General features: G+C 35.2%; 1 pseudogene; it reads left to right on the plus strand.

Moving 5' to 3' along the window:
- Window positions 1-25395, plus strand: part of LOC127546471 (SCY1-like protein 2) — a 33535-nt pseudogene extending 8140 nt beyond the window's left edge.
- Window positions 25396-25877: the final 482 nt, after the last annotated feature.

The raw sequence follows: 25877 nt of genomic DNA on the forward strand, positions 1-25877 counted from the left end.
GTCGGGGAGGCAGGAGAACCGCCACCACGGTCTCTGCTTCCAGTTCTGATTCTGGCTGAGTTTGTCCAAGCTTATCTTATCATAGGTGTGAATCTTGTAGAACTATAATAAGTACTAAGTACATGTACTGAACTAAAGAACTTTTTAAGCATCATGCTAAACAACTATTGTCTTTATCAATTCCACTGAGTTAGCACTTTGTAAGATTCGTTGAAAATTCAGAGTTGGCCCATAACAAACCTCTTCTGTTCTTAGTTTCACATCTATAATGAGAATATTAATAACACTTACCTTATTAATAACAATTATGGTTGTTGTGAATAACAAATGAAATGACACATAAATGCTTTGCAAACTTAAATCATTATATCCATGATAGCTATATAGGTTATGTCATTTGCATATACCAATCTTGGCCACTCATAATTCTAGTGTGAATCATGTATCATGTACCTGGATAAGCTTTTGACAGCTACATGCTGAATTATGATGAATGCTCTGTTTCACTGCTTTTGCACTGTTGATCTTTTCCTCTAAAGATTTTACACTTCCTCTACAAGGTCAATGGAGGAGGAATGTGTTAGAAGTTGAAGGGATCAGTAAAGACTCCATTTGGAACGTGGTGCTTAAGAGGAATTTCAAAGAATCTAGAGATTTTAAGAATTAGCATTGAGGAGTACATTCCAAGCATGGAAGATAACTAGTGCAAACGTAGAACTATGGGAAATAGAGTGTCTTATATAAGAAACAAGAAGGTAAATTTGGGTGAATTGTAATATATATGAAAGGAAGTATGTATAATAAGATAGAATGCTAGTTTGGTCCCAGGTGATAAAGAACTTTAAAGACCTTACATAGTTTATATTTGATTCCAGAGGTAAAAGTTTAGGGAATGAGTGCATGGTCAGTTTGGAATTTTAGGGAAATCACTTTGGAGTGAGAAGCTTGAATCAGGGAAAGTGTTGGATATTTCACTGCAATAATCCTGTAATAGTCCAGATAAGATGTGATAAAGGCCTGAGGGTGGTGGCCAGGTGAATAAAGAGAAGGGGAGGGATGTGAGATATATTGTGAAAGTTAAAATGACAAGATACAAGAATTCATTATAAATGTAGAATGAGTGAGAGTGAGGAAAAGAGTATCTTCTTTTCCTAACACTGAAACTGAGAATTGGAATGACAATAAGTATGGTAGTGATATTGACAGAAATATGGAAGTTCAGGAATGAGTTCAGTTTTGGTGAGAAAAGGAGTAATTAGTTCTATTTTGAACATGAGTTTAGGTGTTCACAGGACAGCCAGATAAAAATGTCCAACCAGCAGGTGGTGATGTAAGACTGGAACTCAGAAGAGAGATTAGCCTGGAGATATATATATATATATATATATATATATATATATCTGAGCATCTTCAGTAGAGAGATGTCAAAAGGAGAGTCAAGAGAGAAGCCTATGACAGTACCTTGGAATATATATATATATAAAATCTGAGCTTCTTCGGTAGAGAGATGATAGTTAAACCTATATAGAAGCTGATGATGTCAAAAGGAGAGTTGAGAGAGAAACTGGCCTATGACAGTGCCTTGGAATATATGTGAAATATATGACTGTGATGATAAATGTTAATGACCAGTTCTCTGGAAAATGCATACACACTTATAAATTTGATGTGCATTCATGTTTTATCTATCATTTCCTTAACTCTAGACAATCAACAAAATAATAAATCAAAAGCTCATTTGTAGCATTTATCAATTTGTGAGACACACTGATGATCACACTATAATGGGCTCTCATAAGCTTATTTGAATGAGCATTGGCATATTCTTGGTAGTAGGAAATACAATATATAGAGCATGATTCCACTTCTACGTCCCAGAGGATGAGAAGCTGAGAAACAGGTAAGAGAACTATGAGAAAACAGTGTTGTCAAATACAAAGAAGAGAGAGTATCTAGGGGAAAGAGTAGACAACAGTGTTTTAACTGTAAAGAGGTCAAGAAAGATGAGGTTCGAGGAAGTTGCCTTTAGATCTGGCAATTAAGAGATCCCTCTGGAGAAAGAAGTTTCCATTGTGATTGAAAGCCAGATGGCAAAGGTTACAAAATGGGAGCCTGCTCAGTATTCTGCACAGAAGAGGTGAATAGAACATCTTTGTGGAATTGCTGCTACTGAATTGCTAATGGCATAGGCAAAACAGATTTTTCTCTATCTGGAGCACAGAGTGAGGAGATCTTTCACAGGGCCTGGAGTTAAGGAAGAAGGAAGAAAAGTGCTTTTATGACCTTTTTTTTTTATTTTAAAGTTTTTTATTTTCAAAACATATGTATGGATAATTTCCCCTTCCCCCAAACCCTTCCCCAGATGTCAAGTAATCCAATATATGTTAAACATGGTAAAAATGTATGTTAAATCCAATATATGCATATATATTTGTACAATTATCTTGCTGCACAAGAAAAGGCAAATCAAAAAGGAAAAAATGAGAAAGAAAATAAAATGTAAGCAAACAACAACAGAAAGAGTGAAAATGCTGTGTTATGATCCACACTCAGTTCCCACAGTCCTCTCTCTGAGTGTAGATGGCTTTCTTCATCACAAGATCATTTAGAACTGGACTCAATCATCTCATTGCTGAAGAGAACTACGTCCATCAGAATTGATTGTCTTGTAGTCTTCTTGTTGCCATGTGTGATGATCTCCTGATTCTGCTCATTTCACTTAGCATCAGTTCATGTAAGTCACTCGAGGTCTCTCTGAAATCATCCTGCTGCTCATTTCTTATATAACAATAGTATTTCATAACATTCATATACCATAATTTGCCCAGGCATTCTCCAATTGATGGGCATCCATTCAGTTTTTTGCCACTACAAAGAGGGCTGCCATAAACATTTTTATACATGTGGGTCCCTTTCCCTCCTTTAAGATCTCTTTGGGATATAAGCCCAATAGAAACACCGCTGGGTCAAAGGATATGCACAGTTTAATAATTCTTTGGGCATAGTGCTAAATTGCTCACTAGAATGGTTGGATCCATTCACAATTCCACCAACAATGTATCAGTGTCCCAGTTTTCCTACAACCCCTCCAACATTTGTCATTATCTTTTCCTATCATCTTAGCCAATCTGACAGGAACATAGTGGTATCTCAGAGTTGTCTTAATTTGTATTTCTCTGATCAATAGTGATTTAAAGCACCTTTTCATATGACTAGAAATGTTTTTAATTTCTTCATATGAAAATTGTTCACATCCTTTGACCATTTATCAACTAGAGAATGGTACCATTGAATTCTTATACATTTGAGTTAATTCTCTATATATTTTAGAAATGAGGCCTTTATCAGAACCCTTAAATGTAAAAATGTTTTCCCAGTTTATTGCTTTCCTTCTAATATTGTCTGCATTAGTTTGTACAAAACTTTTTTAACTTAATATAATCAGAGTTATCTATTTTGTGTTCAATAATGATCTCTAGTTCTTCTTTGGTCACAAATTCCTTCTTTCTCCACAGATCTGAGAAATCAACTATCCTATGTTCTGATTTGTTTATAATATCACCCTTTATGTCTAAATCATGAACCCATTTTGACCTTATCTTGGTATACAGTGTGACTTTAAAAAAAAAAAAAAAAGATTTTTCTGCCTTTCCCCCTTTTGTCTGTGGCTGCTTCTACATTTCTACATGCAACTAGTAAGTTTCTGCCAAATCCAAATAGCAATTTTGTCATACTATTTTCTTTGAGGTCTTCTGGAAAACAAAGAAACAAACAAAACCAATCCAACTTCCCAAACTATTTCTTTTTTTCTTCTTTTTCTAGGTCCTTCTTTTTCCATCACTTTCTTTTGTACTTGATTCAACTGTTCAAAGCAGGACTAGACCTAGCTAAAATGGTAGCATGGGAGAAGTTCTTTGATGTTCTTTTCTTATAAGTCCAATTCCTTTGCCACTCCTCTTTTAATGCAACTTGCCAAGAAGCCTCCTTCCATAGGTCTCAGTCGCCCACTTGGAAAACCTATCTTTACCTGACTTCCCTGACAGTCAATGGCTCCTTTTGCCTCACCAAATTTTTTCTTGAAAAAATGCTTTTCAGTCCCCTTTAATATTAAATCTTATTGTCCAATATCCCAGAACTGTAGAGCTAGATTTTTTGTGCTTTCCAAGATGACAGTTAATTTTGCTGATAATTCAATCTTTGCTAACAAGAAAAGTCTAGAATTAACCCTTGGGACTCTCCCTCTCTTCCTAGGTCAAATTCTATTTTTAACAAATCAGCTTCATTCTTCACAGATTGTAGAGGGTGGGAACTCCAAAAAGGTATGCTTGAATCAGACAACTGAGCACTTAAGGCTAATGACCTATTTGATGTGAGACAATGACTCTGTTAGCATATATTTGGATAAATGGCTCTTCTCACTATTGGTGTTTGGTGAATGTTTGGTGTTAAGATAATCAGAGGCAAGGATTGGAGGGGAGAAAGATAGGCAGAGTCACTTGGCGGCAGGACAAGGAGGAGAGAAGTTAGTAACTCCAGACTCCAGAATTCTACTTGCTTTCTGCCTCTTTCACTTTGACCAAGGCCTCTGGGGAACCCATACTCTACAACAGACCATAATAAAATTCCTAATGGAAAACTAGAAGAGAATAAGTATTGAGAACAACATTTCAGATTGAAGTCTAAGAAGTTTTGAGGCTTTCCATTTTACATTCTTGTCTTAAGATTTCTAAATGCAGTTCAAGAAAAAAAGGCATTGAGTCTTTTCCCTTTATTGCTGAAAAGAATTTCTAAAAGGAATTGTTAACATTATTTAAAAATATATAATAGATATGTGTGTGAAGAGTTCTTTTTCCCACTAATCATCATTGAGCCTGAAATTGTTCTAGGCAGAATACTAAGCACTAAAGAAACAAAGAAAAGTAAAAAAGAGGTCTTGCCCTCAAGGAATGCACATCCAGATGGGGAAGATAATGTGGGGAGGGGAAGAATATGTAAGAAAAACACAATATACTGGAAGATAAACTCTAAGAAAAATCCCTGGCCTTGAGAGATTAGGAGAGGAAAAGCTTTCTACAGAAAGTGAGATCTCAGCTGTAATTTGAAGGGAGTCAAGGAAGCAGTGAGGAGGGAGAGCATTGATGGTAGAAATGAAAATTCAAAAGCACATGGACAAGAGATTGTCTTGTAAAGGACAACAAAAATAACTGGGTGAGTGGAGAAAAGGGGATATATATGAAAGAGGTTGTGAGAATAGGAAAAAAACAAAACAGTCACAGATTGAATATGAAATAAGTGAAAGGGCAAAGCTAAGTATGACACTTAAATTGTAAATCTGAGTGACTGGGAAGATGCTCCCTCAATTATAGTAGGGGAGGTAGAAGGGGAAAAGGTAATGACTTATCTGCAAGTTTGTGGTGCCTATAAGACATCTTATCTCTGATAATAAAGAGGCAATTGGTGATGCAAAGCTAGAGCTCAAGAGAGAGGTGAGGGCTAGATATACAGATTTAGAGATAATTTCTATAGGAACTAATGAGATCATCAAGCAAGATAGTATTAGAATAAGAGAAATTAGCTAGAACAGGGCTTTGGGGAAAACTAGTTTGTGGGAATGAAGTTCTAACAAAGAAGACTAAGAAGAGGTCTGACAGGAAAATCTAGGTGACATCTTGATCTAATAGCTTAAATGTATTGTTTAAGTTCAAGGAGAAATTAGTGTTGAGAAATTTAGATAATGTAGGAGAATAGAGCTATGCCTCAGTGGGTTGCTAAAGGAGATAGCTGTGTCCACTTAAAATCATATAGTACAGTGACTGCTTAATCCATTTACTGGTGGTGTTAAGACCTGAAATTTAGGTTAAACTTCTGAAAATATAAGTATTTTCTTTGAGATCAGAATACATCATTGTGTATCTTTAGAGCTAAAACTAGGTTTAATCTTGCCTCCTCTGCAACTTTCAGATTCATGTCTTACAATGTACTTTAATTAAAGCAAGGATTCTGCTATAGTACATGTCATTAATTGATTAATAGATTTTTCATTAGAGCTTGTACAGTGTCCTGAACAAATTCAGAGCTACATATTTTATGCTTATTTTTACTTCCACTAAATTTATGTATTCATGCTAATCATTTTTCATAAAAATTAATGAAGTCTGTCCTTCATTTACAATGCTTCCAATATAATTTACCTTCCTATATTTATAAATTTCTCTTAGATCAGGTCAAGCTTTTACCACTCATGTTTTCCTTTAAGAGCAAAGTGAATAGGTAATAATAATTTATAATTATCTTGAATTAGTTTTATATAGTGGAAAGAGTACTGGAATAGGAATTGGAAAACTTGGTTTCAATAACACTTCTATGGAAGAAAATTCTGGCACTAGTTCCATGATTATAAGACAATCATGTAACCTCTTAGAGTCTTGAACAGATACTTGGACCTTAAAACCGCAGATGGGCTTTAGTGGGAGGGAAGTTCCTCACATGTGAAATCATACATCTTTGTATATATACAATATATTGTCAATATATTCTTTAAGGAAGGAAAAGGACCTACATATACAAAAATGTTTGTGGCAGTCCTTTTCTTTAAAATTTTTTTTATTAAACGTTTTATTTACAAAACATATGCATGTCTAATTTTTCATCATTGATCCTTGCAAAACTTTCTGTTTCAAATTTTTCCCTCATTTCCCCCAATCCCTTCCCTCCATGACAGATAGTCCAATACATGTTAAATATGTTAAAATATATGTTAAATCCAATATACGTATACGTATTTATACAATTATCTTGCACAAGAAAAATCAGATCTAGAAAGAAAAAAAAAACCTGAGAAGGAAAACATCGGTAGAAAGAATGAAAATGCTATGTTATGGCCAACACTCAGTTCCCACAGGTCTCTCTATGGGTGTTTATGGCTTTCTTCATCAATGAACAATTGGAACTGGTTTGAATCATCTCATTGTTGAAGAGAATCACTTCCATCAGAATTGATCATCATATAGTCTTGTTGTTGCCATGTATAATGATCTCCTGGTTCTGCTCATTTCACTTAGCATCAGTTCATGTAAGATCTCTGAAATCATCCCGTTGGTCATTTCTCATAGAACAATAATATTCCATAACATTCATATACCATAATTTATTCAGCCATTTTCCAACTGATGGGCATCCACTCAGTTTCTGTTTCTTGCCACTACAAAAAGAGCTGCCACAAACAGTTTTGTGGGTTCCCTTACCGCCTTTAAGATCTCTTTGGGATATAAGCCCAGTAAAAACATGCTGGATCAAAGGGTATGCACAGTTTGATAACTTTTTGAACATAGTTCCAAATTGCTCTCCAGAATGGTTGGATCTGTTCACAGTTCCACCAACATTGTATCAGTGTCCCAGCTTTCCCACATCCCCTCCAACACTGGTCATTATCTTTCCCTGTCATTTTAGCCAATCTGACAGGTATGTAGTGGTATCTCAGAGTTGCCTTAATTCACATTTCTCTGATCAATAATGATTTGGAGCACCTTTTCATATAACTAGAAATAGTTTCAATTTCTTCATCTGAAAATTGTCTGTTCATATACTCTGACTATTTATCAATTGAAGAATGGCTTGAATTCTTATAAATTTAATTCTCTCTATAGTTTAGATATGAAGCCTTTATCAGATCCTTTGAATGTAAAAATGTTTTCCCAATTTATTGCTTCCCTTCTAATCTTGTCTGCATTAGTTTTGTTTGTAGAAAAACTTTTTAACTTAATGTAATCAAAATTATCTATTTTGATCTCAGGTTCTTCTTTGGTCACAAATTCCTTCCTCCTCCACAGATCCACTATGTTCTTCTTATTTGTTTATATCATTCTTTATGTCTAGATCATGAACCCATTTTGACCTTATCTTGGTATACGGTGTTAGGTGTGGGTCAATGCCTAGTCTCTGCCATACTAGTTTCTGATTTTCCCAGCAATTTTTGTCAAAGAGTGAATTTTTACCCCAAAATCTGGGGTCTTTGAGTTTGTCAAGCACTAGAGTACTATAGTCATTGACTATTTTGTTCTGTGGACCTAGCCTAAATTATTCTGTTTCTTAGTTAGAACCAAATGGTTTTGATCACTGCTACTTTATAATGTAGTTTTAGATCTGGTCTGAAGCTAAGTGTGGCATCCCTTTTCATAGTGGTAAAAAACTGGAAATTAAGTGGATGCCCATCAGTTGGAGAATGGGTGAATAAGTTGTGGTATATGAATGTTATGGAATATTATTGTACTATAAAAAAACAACTAGCAGGATGATTTCAGAGAGGTCTGGAGAGACTTACATGAACTGATGCTGAGTGAAGTGAGCAAAACCAGGAGATCATTGTACAAGGCAACAGGAAGACTACACAAGGATCAATTCTGATGATTGCGACTCTTTCCAACAATGAGATGATTGTGTCAGTTCCAATGATCTTATGATGAAGAGAGCCAACTATACCCAGAGAGAACTATGGGAACTGACTGTGGATCACACCATAACATTCTTACTTTTTTTGTTGTTGTTTGCTAGCTTTTTGTTTTCTTATTCATTTACTTTTTTTTTTTGATCTGATTTTTCTTGTGCAGCAAGAAAATTGTATATATATGTTTATACATAAAAATATATTCTTTAAGAAGTATAAAAGGCCGTGACTACATGACTATACTGAAACAACTAGATAAATTCTTTAATTTAATTAAAAATCATTCAAAACCATTTACCTTGAGAAATTGATTAAGTATGGAATTTTTCCCTTTTGATTTTGTTTTGATATAGTTATAAATAACATCTGAGGTATCATACACTCAGCCAACTGTGATAGCAGGCCCAAAATAACAACAACAAATGGGTCCTTACTTTATAGGAGTTCACTATCTAATGGAAGAAACAACCTACAAATAATTACATTCAAGAAAGATGTATACAGGATAAATTGGAGCTAATGAACATGGAGACAGTATTAACATGAAAAGGGACCAGGGAAAAAGACTTATTTTAGTTGGGACTAAAAGGAAGACAGGAAGCAGAGGAGAAAAGGGACAGTACTCCTGATATAGAGGAAAACCCATAAAAATGCACCATTAGAAAAGGAAATTTCTAGTGTGAAGAACAACATGGAAGTCAGTGTCATTAGACTGCCAGGTAATGAAGGGCATAAAAATCAAATAGAGGATTTTAAAATATTTTATCATGAAGATGACAGGGAATCCCTGATGTTTATTGAATAAGGGTAGTGATGTGGTCAGGCTTGTACTTGAGAAAATTCAACATGACAGATTAGTTAAGGATGGTCTGGAGCTCAGATTCTTAAATAGTGGTTCACAACCCTATATGGGGGTCTTATAACTGAATGTAGGGGGTCACAAATTGTAATTTGTTATCAGTAAATGTGTGATTTGTAATCCTATTTTATATGCCTATTTATGCAGGATCACATAAAAATTTCTCAAGTAAAAAAGGTCACAAGTAGAAAAAGTTTAAGAAACCCTGATCTGGAGGAGGGGAAAGCTAAAATAGGCTAGACTAGGTAGACTAATCAATATTACAATAGTCCAGGAATGATGTGGTAGGGTATGAATTGATGTGGTGACTATCAGAGAAGAAAAGAAGACATATACATAAGATGTTATGAGGTAGAAATGACAAGATTTGACAAATGGATGAATAAGGCAGAGTGAGAAAGAGTGAAGAATCTATGATGATACTTGGGTGACTGGGAGATGGTGATACTCTTGACAAGAAATAAGGAAGTAAGGAAAATAGAAAGTTTTGGAGGAAAAGATAAGTTCAGATTGGACTTGAGTTTAAGATGTCTTAGGACAACCTAGAAAAAATAACAAGAAAGTTCATATGGAAAAACAAAAAGTCAAGAATTTCAAGGGAATTAATGAAAAAAAAAATCAAATGAAGGTGGCCTAGCTATACCAGATCTAAAATTATATTATAAAGCAGCAGTTACTAAAACCATCTGGTATTGGCTAAGAAATAGACTAGTTGATCAATGGAATAGGTTAGGTTCAAAGGACAAAATAGCCAATAACTTTAATAATATAGTGTTTGACAAACCCAAAGACCCCAGTTCTTGGGATAAGAATGCATTATTTGACAAAAATTGCTGGGAAAATTGGAAATTAGTATGGCAGAAACTAGGCATTGACCCACACTTAACATCGTACACCAAGATAAGGGCAAAATGGGTTCATGACCTAGGCATAAAGAATGAGATTATAAATAAATTGAGAAAGCATAGGATAGTTTACCTCTCAGACCTGTGGAAGAGGGAAGAATTTAGGACCAAAGAAGAACTAGAGATCACTATTGATCACAAGATAGAAAATTTTGATTATATCAAATTGAAAAGTTTTTGTACAAACAAAACAAATGCCAACAAGATTAGAAGGGAAACAATAAACTGGGAAAACATTTTTACAATCAAAGGTTCTGATAAAGGCCTCATTTCCAAAATATATAGAGAATTGATTCTAATTTATAAGAAATCAAACCATCCTCCAATTGATAAATGGTCAAAGGATATGAACAGACAATTCTCAGATGAAGAAATTGAAACTATTTATAGACATATGAAAATATGCTCCAAATCATTATTAATCAGAGAAATGCAAATTAAGACAACTCTGAGATACCACTACACACCTGTCAGATTGGCTAGAGTGACAGGGAAAGATAATGCGGAAGGTTGGAGGGGATGAGGGAAAACAGGGACACTGATACATTGTTGGTGGAATTGTGAGTACATCCAGCCATTCTGGAGAGCAATTTGGAACTATGCTCAAAAAGTTATCAAACTGTGCATACCCTTTGATCCAGCAGTGTTTCTACTGGGCTTATACCCCAAAGAGATACTAAAGAAGGGAAAGGGACCTGTATGTGCCAAAATGTTTGTGGCGGCTCTGTTTGTAGTGGCTAGAAGCTGGAAAATGAGTGGATGCCCATCAATTGGAGAATGCCTGAGTAAATTGTGGTATATGAACATTATGGAATATATTGTTCTGTAAGGAATGACCAGCAGGATGAATACAGAGAGGACTGGCGAGACTTACATGAACTGATGCTAAGTGAAACGAGCAGAACCAGGAGATCATTATATACCTCAACAATGATACTGTATGAGGATGTATTCTGATGGAAGTGGATCTCTTCGATAAAGAGTGCTAATTCAGTTTCAATTGATCAAGGATGGACAGAAGCAGCTATACCCAAAGAAAGAACACTGGGAAATGAATATAAACTGCTTGCATTTTTGTTTTTCTTCCCGAGTTATTTATACCTTCTGAATCCCTGTGCAACAAGAGAACTGTTCAGTTCAGTTCTGCACACATATATTGTATCTAGGATATACTGTAACCTGTTTAACATGTAAAGGACTACTTGCCATCGGGGGAGGGGAGGGGTAGGGAGGGATGGAGAAAGGGAGGGGAAAAATCGGAACAGAAGTGAGTGAGGATAATGTAAAAAATTACGCTGGCATGGGTTCTGTCAATAAAAAGTTATTAAAAAAAAAAAAGATGTCTTAGGACGTGCAGCTCAAGATTTCTAAAAGGCAATGAAAGATGCAAGACAAGAGGTTAGGAGAGAAATTACAACTAAATAAGTAGATCTGAACATTGTCAGCACAGAGATGATATTTGAATATATGGGAGCTGATAGAGTAGCCAAATGAAATAGATTAGGAGAAGAGGGCCTAATTCATATCTCTGGGGGACATCCACCATGGTGAGTGCCCTGGATAAAGATCCTGTAAAGAAGACTGGGGAGTTGTCAGACAGGAAAAGAACCAAAATGATCAAGTAGAAACTAAAGAGAAGAGAGTATAATGAAGAGAAGAGTACTAAACAGTATCAAAAGATATCAATAAGGAGAAAGATTGAGGAGAAAGTAAAAGCTCACGTGAAACTTTGGAGAGAATAATTTTAGTTAAATGATGAAGTCAGAAGCCAGACTATAGAATTAAGAAAAGCATGAAAGAAAAGGAAGTGGAAGCATTGATTACGGATGGCTTCTCAGCGAATTTAGCCACAAAAGAGAAGAGAGATATAGGATAATAGCTGGTGGGGATCAAGTGAAACTTTTTTGAGGATGCAGAAGTGATATGTAGATTTGTAGACAGTAGGAAACCAGTCAGTAGAGAGGGAGCTATTGAAGATTAGTGAGAAAGTTAGGTAGGCAGTCTCCTGGGCAAAATGGAATAGAATTGGATTACTTTTGCATGTAGAGAACTTAGCCTTGGAAAGGATAAAGGTCATTTTCTCAATTTGAGATAAGAAGATAGTGGAAGAAGGCCACAGAAAAGAATAAGAGGAAGCTCTCTGTGAATCCTCACTCTTTTTTTTTTGTGAAATATTATGCAAGGTTTTAAGATGATAAGTGGAAGGTTGGAAGGGAAAATCAGGGAGGGAGAGAAGAAAAACTAAGTAAAAGCCATTGTAGTGAGTAGGATAGTAAATCTATTGTGGAGGCACACAAACATAGACACAAACAACACATGCATTAAACCTTTCCTTATAACAGAGCTGTTAAAGAAAACTCACATATCAATGATTATATCTAGATACCCTGTGCAATATGACTTACTTATACTATAGTCCCTTTCCTCTCTATTAAAAGAAGAGAAATAAGCTTCTTTATGTTTTCTCTAAGACCAAGATTGGTTTTTGACAAGTAGAGTTCAGTTGCCCAAAGTTGTTTTCATGTACATTGTTGTTATTGTTATGTCTATTGTTTTCTTTATATCCATTAATTAATTTGCCTCTGCATCAATTCATTATAGTCTTACCAAGATTATTCATATTCATAATTTCTTACAGTGAAATAATTTTATTTCATTTTCACATATCATGATTTATTCAGCCACTTTTTATTTAGTTCCCAAGGTTTTATTTTTGTTGTTATTGTTAGAATGGTGGAATCTTTAAAGTTTTGGTAAATATCTGACAGTTTGATTGTTAAAATATACCAGAAGGTTGGCATTAGTTAAAATAGGGGGAAGAAAAAAACATGGACTATTTGCAACCAAAATCTATATTTTAAAGGTTAAAATAACAGCCTATGGACCCTACAGATAAGAAAACTCATGAAAAACACTAGTCATACTGAAAACAATTCAACTTTAACTGGTCAAAGGTTAAATTGGTTTGATTAAAAGCAAAATTCTATAAACATAAAAAAGAGGAAATAGAGCAGAAACTCTAAAGTGAAAAAACAGATAAAACTAATAGCAAAGCTTTTAGAAACAGTGAGAAAACTATTTTTAAATTTTAAATTTTAAATTTAATTTTAAGAATTTTAAGCTTAAAGTTGAAGTGATTGTGTCCAAATCATAGACGTGCAAGGCCAAATCCAGTAATGATGTGGAAGAGTTTTCACACAATATAGTAGATAGAAGCCAACCTTGGAGTTAGAAAAGCCTGGTTTCAGGAGTTGCCTTTGATGCTTATTGGCAATGTGACCATAGCCCAGTCACTTAAACTCTGTCCCAGGCAAATTTCCAACATTGAAAGTTAGAGAAGAATTTTGATATGCATAAGTAGAAGAAATTTCTACAAGATCAGTTTACTATGCTGATGAAATCACAGATTAGATCAACCAACTAAGAATTTTCTTTTATTCTAATTCATAAAGCTGAATGAAGAAAACAAATAAAAGAATAAACAAGGAATTCATTTCAAATAGGGAAGGGGAGATAAGAAATGAGAGGGACAGGGAAAATGGGAAAATCAAGATTTTTTTCAATTTCCTTAGTTTCATCTCCCATTCATTTTACACTTTATTTTCTATCATTTATCATTCTTTCATGAAATACAGACCTCTTTTTTTTATTTTTTCTTTAATATGAAAAGAAAGAAATTAGTTGAATCTTTCCAAAAGCAATAAAATATCTCTGATTTACTTAGATATGCTTTAATAGTATAAATTCAAAAATATACCAAAATTATATGTCATATATATACATATATATAATGTGTGTATTTTTATACATATATGTGTATCTTTATACAAACACACTTATATAGTGCTTAAATGATAGCTACAATATATTAGACAGCATTTATTATACTTATTACATGTTGATAAAAAATAAAGCAGTTCTGTTATTTTAGATGATATCTTGGTATATTATATTGGTATATACATCAAAGAATCCATGATCTCATCAATATGGACATTTTCTTCTTTGGTATAGATGGCAAAAAAAACAAAAAAAACAAAAAACAAACAAACAAAAAAAAAAACATGCCTTCTCAAACTTTATGATTCTTGTCCATGTGGATCTAAAGAAAATGCTGAAATCCATTGTCTAATTCTTTAATATTTCAGAGACAGCACTAAGTAAATCTATCTATTATCCTTCACTCTCCATTCTTCAATGGGTTGTGATCAGTCCTTTTCTTCTCATATTTCCTCAAAGATATCTCTTATTCTTCTTATTGCACACAAATCATCAATGGAAACAAGCTATAGAATATTTAGGTTTCTATTTTTTTTGTTTCTCTATTATTCTTATATTTATCTACAATAGGGATTTTTGACCTGACATTTATGAATTTGGGTTTTTAAGTTTTATTTTTATAACTATGTCAATATAATCAATTAATCAGTGAACATTTATTATGCACCCACGATAAGCTAGATATTATGTTAATCACTGAAGATACAAAAAGAGACAAATACAGACCCTGCCCTTGAGAAACATACTTCACATTATTAGAGTTCTGTAGAGTACTACAGAACACATTTTGGGAAATGTCCAGTTCAATGAATAATTGTGTCTGTACAACATTTTGGAGTATGAACGACAGGAAGGAAATAAACATTTACATAACTCTTATTAAATGCCAGACACTGTACTGAAGCTTCATAAAATTATCTTATTTGATCTTCATAATAACTCTGCAGGTAGATGCCGTTATTATTCCCATTTTACATTTGAGGAAGCTAAGGGAAACAGGTTAAGTGGCTTATCTTCAGGTCTAATGTTCTATCCACTGTACTACCTAGATGTCACACTTTCGTAAGGGCATTAAAAAAACAGAACATATTCAAAGAAAGTCAATCTTTTTTGTATGGGATCTGCTGAGTTTGGTATATTTTATGGGATCTCCACTTCAAAAATTGAAAAGCAAGCTGGCTGTGGAGCCTGGAACTCAGCAGAGAGATTTGACCAGAGTATGTAAATCTGGGAATCATTTTAATTTTCCAACATAATTGTTCTTCCTTGTCTCACTCACAGAAAAGACTTGATATAGACTAGGCCTGAATATTTCTCATGGCACAAATTTTACTTTTTCCCAGATGGAAAGGAACATTGCCAGAACCTCACGTTAGTCCCATAAATCTGGAAGTCACTTACTGGAGGGTCAGACAAGAGGCCAGGAGCAGGAGGAGAAGTCCCTGAGGAGAAGCATCAGGTGAGTGTCAAGGCCAACAGCAAAGAGTTATTATGGTCTAGGCTGGGGGAAGGGGGCAGATACAAAATTCTCACGCCAGGAGAGCAGAGAGTGTTTGGGTTCAACACAGAGTTCAACCCAACTAGCAATATTCAGTTATTAGGATTGCCTTTGTGTCTTTATGTTTTGGTACATAAAGAAATGGCATCTAGGTAGCGCAGTGGTTAGAGTACTAGGCCTGGAGTCAGAAAAATTCATTTTTCCGACTTCAAATCTAGCCTCAGACATTTAGTGCAGTGTGACCTTGGGCTAGTCACTTCATTCTGTTTGCTCACTTGCCTCATCTGTCAAAGGAGCTGGAGAAGGAAATGGCCAACAAATTTTTTTTTGCCTAAGAAATTTCAAATGGAGTCAGACATGACTTAAAAAAAAAAAAAAAAACCAACAGCAACAGAAGTAAGCCATGCCTTCTAGCACCTATTGAATTAACTGTGCCTTTGCTGGCAAAGTCTTATCAAAGTGGTAGCAAATGCTTTTTATATGCTATCTCTTAATCCTCATAATAACTATATTATATAAATAGGGTAAGTATTTTCATTTCCATCTGACAAACTGAAAAAAACAACAACTGAAATTAGTTGGCGACAGCAAAACTAAACCATTTGTTCTTATGGCCTTAAGTTCTTCCACTAGGCTATACTGCCTGTGTAATTATTAGTCTAAGGAACAGTATAGCTATACTACCCAACCCCACACAAGAAGTGAACTACCCTATCCCACTTACTGCCCCCCAAAATACCCTAATAAAAACCATTTGGAGGAATGATATTTATAATGAAGGTTATTTATTTAAGGAGGGGGATTAGCTCTTTCTTCTTAAGTTTCCTATTATTAATATAATGACCCTAATAGCTTATAAGTTAAGCACAATAGATTCAATGAATAATTATTAAGTGCTCGCTAGATGTAAGACACTGTAGTAGGTGCTGGGATACAAAAAGAAACATGAAAAATAGCCTCTGTCCTCAATGAATTTATATTTTTCTGCATATAACCAAATGTTTTTAGGAGTCTAAGAAACTGGAGTCTTCAAGAAACTGGAAACAGTGGATATCCATCAATTGGAGAATGGCTGAATAAGTTATGGTATATGAATGTTATGGAATATTATTGTTCTCTAAGAAACAACCAGCAGGATGATTTCAAGAGAGGCCTGGAAAGACTTACATGAACTGATGCTGAGTCAAGTGAGCAGAACCATGAGATCATTATACAAGGCAACATCAGTATTATATGATGATCAATTCTGATGAATGCGACTCTTTCCAACAATGAGATGATTGAGTCCAGTTCCAATGATCTTGTGATGAAGAGAGCCATCTTCACCCAGAGAGAGAACTGTGGGAACTGAATGTGGATCACAACATAACATTCTCACTCTTTTTTATGTTGTTACTTTCATTTTATTTTCTTACTCATTTTTTTTTCCTTTTTGATCTGATTTTTCTTGTGCAACAAGAGAACCATATAAATATGTTTACAGTATTGGATTTAATATATATTTTAACATGTAAAAAAGATAATTGTATAAATATGTATGTATATATTGGATTTATCATATATTTCTACCATGTTTAACAAACATATTGGATTACTTGCCATTTAAGGGAGGAGGTTGGTGAAGGGAGTGGAAAAATTGGAACACAAGCTTTTGCAATGGTTAATGTTGAAAAATTATCCATGCATATGTTTTAAAAATAAAAGGCTTTAATAAAAATTAAAAAAAAAGAAATTAGGCCTTTGGTCTTATTCTTCATACCTATAGTTCTCAACTCTATATATGCTTTTTGATTATTCTACCAGACTGACTGTCTTACATTTACCCACCAAAAAAACCAAATTCCATTCCTTTTAGAGTCAAGTCTACAGTTGTCACTGTTCAGTAAAGCTCTCCTGGAAATGATGATCACATGAAGAGCAGCTGCAACTCTCCTGAGAAAGCTTTGGAGTGGCCTCTCTTGGAATGTTGCCAAGCATTAGCCCAAGACTTCCCTGTAGGACCATCTCCTTATCATACCATGCCAGAAATTTTGCCTCAGAAAAAGGAAAGATTTAAGCTCATTAGTAGGAATGAGTAGAATGCTCTGAAGGCTGTTCTGCAATACACCAAGTAGAAGCATTTTGAGCTGACTCATAGCACATTAGAGCAAGAAGGGGCCCTGGAAACTGTGCCCCAGAGATGTGAAGGGAGGAAAGTAGTGTCATTAATCAGACCATTAGCCCTGATTAGATAAATGTCTTGTATTTATTCTGGGCAGTAGAACTAGGGCCCAAATAAACATTTCATCTGTAATTTTCAACTTATAGAATTTCATACCAATTGTGAGCAAGGACTCTGGCCCGATTCTTATTGTCACAAAGGCACATGAGTTTAGGGGAGGAAACATTGCAAAGAATGTTGCTGAACCAATTTACTCACACAGCTTGAGATATTACAGAAATAACTGGGGTGGAAAAAAATCTCCAGTACACTGTAAAGTGAATGTAGAAGACATTTTAAAAGAACAAAGCAAGTTCAAAATGGAAGGAGAAAAAAATTAGATAAACAACAACAAAAAAAGGAAAATGATCATGTTTTCCATTAGAACCAATAGTTCTAATTCTTAATCAAAACTGTGAAACTATTTTATTTCTGTAGGAATGTCAGTTTATTCAGTCATTCATTCCATACATTTTTGAGTGCAAGTCACTTTGAGTCTTTAAGATAATACAATTATTATTAACAATATATGTATCACTTTAAGGTGTTTCTGCAAAAAAAAAATTATATTTCATTTATTCTGTAAGGTATTAGCTGTTGCTATATACATATATGTGTGTGTGTGTGTGTGTGTGTGTGTGTATTATATAGCACTTTATGGTCTTTCTGCAAAATAATTTATATTTCATTTATCCTGTAAGGTATTAGTTGTATTTTTTTTTAATCTGCATTTTACAAACTAGGAAACTCAGACTGATAGTGGTTAAGTTACTTGTCCAGGGAAATAAGATTGAGTCCATATTGACAGAATCACAAGATTAAAGAAAAACGCATTATAACATACACTACCAAAGCAATTGGTATGTTTACAAATAATTGTATAGCCTCTGCTTAAAGGTCTCCAAGGTGACCTCCAGAGAACCCAAGGAAATTATAGTTTATTAAAGTAGATAATATATGAGTACAAAATAACTATGTATAATCAGAGAAAGTATGTGATGAAATTAGAAGATACAAAGATTGTATTAGATACAATGTAATAAGATTGGAATGGAGGGAGAAATAATTTCAATTCAAAATGATCAGGAAGGTTCATAGAAATACTAATGACAAGATAAAGACATTCGTCAGATATGGTGGTCAGGGGATTGGGTAGATGTATCTCTAGAGGAAAAAACAACAGCAAAAACAAAGAAGAGGATATGCTAGATCTGATAAGGGATGTGGTCAAAAGTTTATAAAGTCATAGGTGACTTATTCAGTCAGTCAATAAATACTTATTAAACACTTTCTGTGTACCAGGCACTGTATATGGATAAAGAAAAGACATATATAGAGAAAGACAAAAGACAGTTTCTGTGCTGGAAGAGTTCACAAACTCATTGGGTAAGCAAGTAAACAAATATGTACAAATAAGCTATGTATATAAGTGCTGAAGCAGCAGAAGCAGATACACTGGGTCACAACCCTGCACACAAGCAGCCTAGACCACAGCATCTACTAGAGCAGCAATGGGATTTGGCAGCCCCTTGACTGTCTAAGCAGCCTCTTTTTTAAGGATTACACTGCTCACCACCCAGTGTGAAGAAGGGACTAGAAAAGGTGCCCTAAAAATTATCGCTTCACCCAGTCCTGATCTGTTTACAGTAGCAGGTGGGGATCCCACCCTTGGTCAAAACACACACCAAAAATGTACAAAAAACATTTGAGAGGATGATTCCATTTTAATGTGCTCATGCTTATGGACAACATAAGGCTTTCAATAAATCTGAAAGATGAATAGCTCTTGTGAGAGAACTCCATAGATAGAGCATCCATATAAGTGAGTGAAACAAAGCTGGTAAATGAAAGACAACCTAGAAGAATCAGAGCTAGATAGACATTTTTCTGGAATGGGTGCAGTGATGGAATGAGCCATGAAGCTGGTGCATATTTGCAATCAAAACTAATCTCATCAACAAGTTTGCAAACCTCCCAAAAGGAGTGAATGAAAGGTTCATGACAAAGTGATGACCACTTGTAGGGAAATGCCCTACCACCATCATCAGTATGTTTGATCCCACCATGAGGAATCCTGCTGAGGTCAAAGACAAATTTTATAAAGACCTATAGACCCTCATCATTAATGTGCCAAAAGAGAATAAGATTCTGGGTGATTTTAGCCCAAGGATAGGCCATGAGTATCAGACATAGAATCCTTGGGAAGAATAGAGTTGAAAACAAAAATAGCAATGGTCACTTATTACTGCAGACCAAACACCTAAATGCCATAAAACTTCGTGGATGCACCCTAGCAGCAAACATTGGCATTTTAATAGTCCTTGTCAAGATAAATAGGAAATAATTAATAGCAGGAAGACACTAGAATTATGAGGGATCAGGAGAGGCTTCTTATTGAAAGTGTAACTTAGTTGGAACTTAAAGGAAGCCAGGAAAGGTAGAAAAGGAAATGAAGATGATGGAAGCTTTTCAAGTATGAAAGTCGATCAATGACAGTGTCTGGAGCTGAAAGATGACATATTTTGTTTATGAAAAAGCAAGAAACAATATCATTGGATCAAAGAGAAGGTGTTGGAGAATAATGTAGAGGGCCATAGATAGTAGAGAACCCTGGTTGAGGTATAAGACCCTTTAATCCAGTGAAACTCTGCTCACTTGTCTGATTTGGCTCCCCATTCTCCCCTAAGGGCATCTTGATTTTCCTGAGAAGTCAGAGGGTATGACAACCTATGTTGTACTTGGAGCATGTTATGCTAACATGGCAAGGAAACATCTGCATGTAATAGCAAATTGTTTATGTGGTCCTGCGTGCGTAGTATCCTAGAGTTATGTAAGTGTATTATGTAAGCATAAGGTATATAAGGCTGAGGGATTTTTGAATAAATGTACTCCTATTTGACCATTCCCACCTCATCACTCCTCACCCATGATTAGGATTTGGGCTGGTTCTGAAATCCCCCCATGAGCAGGTCCAGACAGAATAAACTGTGAAAAAACTGGGAAAATGGGCAATTTATGAAAGGCTTGAATATCAAATAGAAGATTTTATATTTAATCCTGGAAATGTTTTTAGAGAATGGGGGTGACATGATCACTGAGTTATAAAATCCTAGAACTTTGGGCTCTTCTTGAAGTCTGAAAAAGTTAAATTCAAATGCAAATTCTTTAAATAACTGGTTTGAACATTAGGCAGTAAACTTCTGGGATTTTATGCCCTAAAAGATGATATGGATTGAAAGAACAATTGACCTTTAAAAGATTAAAATGCAACAGGCATTGCAGAGCCATAGTATTATTGAAAGGAACTGATTTTTCCAGGTTCATCACTGCCTGACCTTTTGAGATTGATATCAGAGAGACCAGTCACATGCTTTTACCACATGTCCATTGGTGCCATGACTGGAGACAGGTGTTGATTTGGATGGATCCAGGGCACATGTCTGACTGCCCTTGACAATTCCTATGCTTTTACATTCTGTGTCTTTAACATGAAGATTCTGCACGTCACCTTCCCTGTCACTGAGATGAGCACAACCTCTTGAGGATTTAAAAAAGTTGTCATGATGCACTCATTTCTATTTTGGTATAAAGGACTCAGGATCTTGTAACTGGCCAAATGCATTCTCAATAGTCATTTGAGCTTTGTGACTTTACCAAGAACCTGCTCTTCAAGTTGGCTGGGAGGAAGAACTTTGTGTGCCAGCTAAAAGGATTTTTCTTTCCAATCTTTAATGTGGTAGGAGAGCCAGGGCCTGAGCCCAGATTAGAGAAGTGAGGTACCCAGGAAGCTCCACTTTCACTTACATTGTCAAGAAATACTTCTGTGTATTGTTAACTCAGATCAGATAACTTTCCCAGGATTCCCTGATAGGATGATATGGGCTCAAATTTTATCTCTAGAACTCACTAGCTGTGTAATAATGGACATCAAATCTTTCTGAGACTTAGTTTCCCCATCTGTAAATAGAATTATTAATACTTCACAGTGTTGTTGTTAGGTTCAAGTAATACAAATGCTCTATAAATATCAGTTATTATCATTTTAAACAAATGACAATATTCTGATAATATCAACTCAATTAGGAAAAACTAAGGAAGACAATATTAGATATACTTCATACTATTTTTTAATTCTTACTATGGCATTTCTAAGGGTGGATAGTTTGAGTCTACCTTTAAGGGTCCAGCTAACCTGCCATTCTAAACTGATGGCCTGGGGAAAATGTATCATTGTCATAAAAGCTCCACTATGAACTAGTGCTTTCTGGAAATGTTTTAAGTTAAAAGTCTCAGAATCTTTTCTTCTAATCTGACCATTTACAGCATAAGTAGGATCAAAAGGCTCATTTCAGGGAAATCTTCATCCACAAGCCAAAGTGAATCATTATTACCTCATTAGGATTTTCCCAGTATTCATCAAGTAGATCTCTCTCTGTCTCTCCCTCCTTCTTTTCCCTCTTCCTCCTCCTTCTTCTCCTCCTCCTCCTCCTCTTTCTTCTTCTTCTTCTTCTTCTTCTTCTTCTTCTTCTTCTTCTTCTTCTTCTTCTTCTTCTCTCTCTCTCTCTTTATGTGTGTGTGTGTGTGTGTGTGTGTGTGTGTGTGTGTGTGTATGAGTATCTCTGTGTCTCTGTGTCTCTTTCTCTTTCATGGGATAGAGAATGAGAATACAAGACACACCTTCCTGGGGTATATTTTATAATAGCTTGGACTTAGTTTATGAGTATATATTCATTAGATTTTTTTTTGTTCTTCTCCCCAGTGCCTAGTACAGTATTTTACATATAGTACATGCCTAATAAATTGAACTGGAAGGAATCAAATCCCTAAGTGTCCTGTGCCTCTGACCTTCTTTGCCCTCTCTGCTTAGATATGCTGCATCATCACTGATAACGGGTAACTTGGGCAGTAAAACATCAGGGATGGTGGATGAACTAGAATAGCTTGTAGTGAATTAGTTGCCAAGTAATGAGTCCTTAAACTTCATATGTGTACTCTTGGGACTTGATTACTGGCATCTAAGTCCCTCTATTGATACTATTTCTATTATCCTGCATTAATTCAGACAAATTTTCTTAGAGAAAATAGGGCTATAACCAATCTAGAGATAAGAAGGAATAAAGCATTTTGATCCAAGATCCCTTTGAGGTTTAGCTCAAGGACCGTCTCCTGTACTTGCAGAGGAGAGTTGTTGTTTGCCCTCCTCAGTTATTTTGTATTTACCTCATGTAAAAGATTTGCCATGGACATGCCCAGATTACCTAATATGATAATATGACACCCTCCATATTGATGAGTGTAGTCTTTTTTTTGATGACCTGTTTAGCAGAAGACAGAATCTTTAAAACTGGCCATGCTAAGACAATCTTTCTTTTTTTTTTTTAATAACATTTTATTTTTCCAAAATACATGCAAAGATAGTTTTCAACATTAACTGTAATGGGCTGAGGCTTGATTTGATGCACTGAGGTCCCAAGCACATGAGGCTAAATAGTAATTGGACCATACTCTATTAATATATAAGCTTGGAGAAAGAATGGGCCCACCCACTCTTTGTGCAAGTCCTGATGTGTTGTATAGGAAATGACGATTCTGGTGGGTGGAGGCAAGGGAGTGAAAAAAGAAGGGGAGGAGAGCTCAGATGTCTCTCGCTGTGCTAGCTGGCTTCCTGTCGCAGCTGCCCATATTGCTATCACAATCTTTTTTCACCTCTTTACTTCAATAAAGACTGAAGATTTTTCCCTTAACCTGAGTTCCTGACTCCGCTGATTTTAAATACGCGGTCATTACAATTAACCTCTACAAAACTTTGTGTTCCAAATTTTTCTTCTTTTCCTCTTTCCTCCCTCCCTAAGACAGCAAATAATCCAATATAGGTTAAACATATACTATTCTTCTAAACATATTCCTATATTCATCATGCTGCACAAGGAAAATCTGATCAAAAGGGGAAAAAACACAAGAAAGGAAAAAACAAGAAGGGGAGGAGCAAACAAACAACAAAAAGTGAAAATACTATAGTTTGATCCACTTTCAGTCTCCACAGTTCTCTCTGGAAGACTAAACCCCATATGTTGGGAGCAAGCTTATGTATTTGTGATTGTACCTTTTAAAGTAAATATGCCTTTGTAAAAGGTAGTCTAACCATTAAGAGGTTAAATGGAACTGGGATGCTGAAGGTTCATTTCCTACATTTATAGGAATACCATCAGTTTGAAGATGGAGCCATTGGCAAATAGCCTAAATGCTCCTAAGTCCCCTTTAAGGATACCAGAGAACCTTGAAGGAGGTGTGAAATGTAACCTACCTACCTTCAGGTCTTGAGGGCCAGAATAGTCAGTGTTATGAAAATATTTTGTATTTCTTTCTCTGTGTTCTTGTTACCTCACCAGCTTCCAGAAATCACTCCTGGAGGGCAAGAGCTACTTGTCATAGTCTTTATGTTCACAGTATCTGTCATATAGTAGGCATTTAATAAATGCTTGCTGAATTGAATTAGCCTATATTTGAAATACATATAAAATATATGGATTTAGTTACTATCAAATATATCATTATAGCTCAACTCACATGTAGCAGGGACAGAAATATGCCCTAGGATTTGGTCCAACCCCTTTCAAAAGATCCTACCATTTCCAATTCTGTGGGGAGCAGGTGGACCATAACTAGCACTTGATCCTTCTTCCTTTATATCTAAGGAGGAAATTGAGTTAAAATTTGAGGTGAGAGCCTTAAAAACCCCTTCCATTCAAATCCAGAAACTTTGCTTGGATATCATTATAATCTTTACAAACCACTTAGATTATCCATTCATAAAAAGTTCTTTGATATCAAGAATTTAAAATTTCATGTTTACAAATGTCTTTCTTTGCTGTTCATGTAAATTCATTAGTGTGTTTAGGAAAGAGTTTGGAATATATGGATAAGTGATTTGCACTTGATGACATTCTACTCTTTCTATAAAATATTCCATCCAAGGAACCTGTGGTTCTCATAGAAATGTTAGGTTTACAAACATACTTTTACTTATAAGTAATTGAGAATCATCAAATGCAGTTTGCTAGGAAAATATTTCCTCATCTGATTCTTCTGAGAATTGAAAAAAACTTTATTGAAATAATTTCAGTTCTTTTATTTCAGTCATCAAAGAAATGTTCCATAAAGTGAAGTGAAACATAAAAAGCAAACTGGAACAACTGTGCATAATGCAAGAATAGCAGGAATGTTTATACCACCAATCAAATGAATGTGTCTGAAGAGACAAAAATTCCAAATACTGGTAGTCAGATTGACAAGGTCTTTAACAATATTGGAGCAAATCTTCTAACTGGTGGGTGGATCAGGCAGTAAAAAGAATAGGGTATAGAATTGTCAGAAAAGAATATCATTGATTATAAAAAGAAGTAAAAGTTAGCAAAGGAACAGGAACAGGCCCAGAAGTTGAAAAATCAATAGCTGCTGAAGTCCCAAGCCTATACCCCTTGGTATTCATCAAACAGATGAAAGATTTGACAGAAACTTTGTTGGATAATATGTCTTCTGTGACCAGCTTTTCTGTTAACACTCCCTAAATTTTGGCTTCCATAACTTCTCTTCAGTCCCCTCCATTGGGCTGAGTATGGTTTTTTTTTTTCCCCCACATCAGTTGATAATATAAAGAAAAGTTTGGCAAATGGCTTTCAGACATCAACATTCAGTCTTCAGCCAGAGTAAGCCAGCATCTTTTTAGTGGTCCAGGTATACCATCGTGCTCCAGAAGACTCTGGGGATACCTTCTAGTTACCAAGCCTTGCTCCTCAGAGGGCTTCAGCTGAAATATCACAATTAAACCAACATAAACTCATTTATATGTCTGCTCTGGACAATCTCTTTAGGCCTCAGAAACCCAAAGTTACCAATGAATCATTTATCTCAACAGAAATCTTACCAGTGGCGTAATCAAATTCTAAGGCTCTGTACCTCTAATATTGTCAATCTGGTGATTATTTTGGGTCTAAGATAAATATCACTTTCCTTGATCACTATGTAGAACAGAGTAATCCTTACCTTACTGTTCATTATTCAATCATATCAGTCCTGTCTGACTCTTCATGAACCCATTTGGGGTTTTCTTAGCAAAGACACTAGAGCAGTTAGCCATTTCCTTCTCCATCTCATTTTACAAATAAGAAAATTGAGGTAAATTAAACAGGATT

This window comes from Antechinus flavipes, chromosome 2, assembly GCF_016432865.1.
Source record: "Antechinus flavipes isolate AdamAnt ecotype Samford, QLD, Australia chromosome 2, AdamAnt_v2, whole genome shotgun sequence".
In the NCBI taxonomy this organism is placed as follows: domain Eukaryota; kingdom Metazoa; phylum Chordata; class Mammalia; order Dasyuromorphia; family Dasyuridae; genus Antechinus; species Antechinus flavipes.